This window comes from Onychomys torridus, chromosome 9, assembly GCF_903995425.1.
Source record: "Onychomys torridus chromosome 9, mOncTor1.1, whole genome shotgun sequence".
In the NCBI taxonomy this organism is placed as follows: domain Eukaryota; kingdom Metazoa; phylum Chordata; class Mammalia; order Rodentia; family Cricetidae; genus Onychomys; species Onychomys torridus.
The window spans coordinates 39,067,343-39,068,395 of NC_050451.1; the positions used below are offsets into that span (position 1 = coordinate 39,067,343).

Consider the following 1,053-nt stretch of genomic DNA (forward strand, 5'->3'; position numbering starts at 1 on the left):
CAGGTACAACTGCAGTAGTAGAACCCAAACAAAACTTAGATATGGAGGTACAGTTTATAAAATATGTTCAATGTGTTTAAAATCAAGATCACTTGAATGGAAAAGGAAGGCAAGCCTGACAACATAGATGACCCTTTATGACCCGTAAGTGAATTAAGTCAGGACAAAAGCTCCCTCCTCCTTCTCTTTTGTATAGAATGCTACAGATGGCGGCACACATCTATAGTTCTAGCACATGGTGGATAGAGGCATAAGGAGGAGCTTTGGCTACTTATTGTATTTGGGCCAAACTAGGCTGCATGAGACCCTATCTTAACACACACACACACACACACACACACACACACACACACACACACCAAGCTAGGGAAATACTTTGGTCTCCAGCACCCACACAAGAAAAGCAAGACACGGAGGAGTGCATTTGTAATCTTGGCTCTGGGGAGCCTGAGACAAGTGGATCCCTGGGGCTTGCTGGCCAGCCTGCCTAGTCTCCTTGGTGAGTTCCAAGCCATTAAGAAACCCCATCACACACACACACACACACACACACACACACACACACACACACACACCAAAACAGTAAAATAAAAAAATAAAATTGATAATAACATGGAACGTTTGCTAAATTTGCATGTCATTCTTAAGCAGGGGCCACATTAATCTTACCTATGTAGTTCTAATTTTAGCACACATGCTGTCAAAGCAAGTTGTATTTTTGTAAGGCATTTTTGTAAGCTGAGCGAACTCTACGTCCAAAAAATATATATTACATTTATTTTCTACAATGAAACATAACGTGTGCCAGGCCTGGCTGGTGGCCCAGGCCTGCAGGCTCAAGCTTCCTCGGGCAGAGATGGAGAAATTGAAAGCCCAAGTTCTCCCTTGGCTGCAGGGTGAGTTCTGAGGCTAGTCTAGAGAACTTAGAGACAATCTGTCTCCAAATAAAAAGGAGAAAAGAGAAAGAGACGGCTGCAGATATAACTAAGTGGTTGTATGCTTGCCAGAATGCAGCAGATTGCAGGTTCAATCAATCACCAACACCACAAAAAA

At 43.0% G+C, this 1,053-nt stretch overlaps 1 non-coding gene across 1 annotated transcript; it reads right to left on the reverse strand.

Moving 5' to 3' along the window:
- Positions 1 to 606: 606 nt before the first annotated feature.
- On the reverse strand, positions 607 to 709 carry LOC118591654. Its single transcript, XR_004945959.1, has one exon. It is a non-coding gene; the product is annotated as a U6 spliceosomal RNA (small nuclear RNA).
- Between the last annotated feature and the right edge of the window lie 344 nt (positions 710 to 1,053).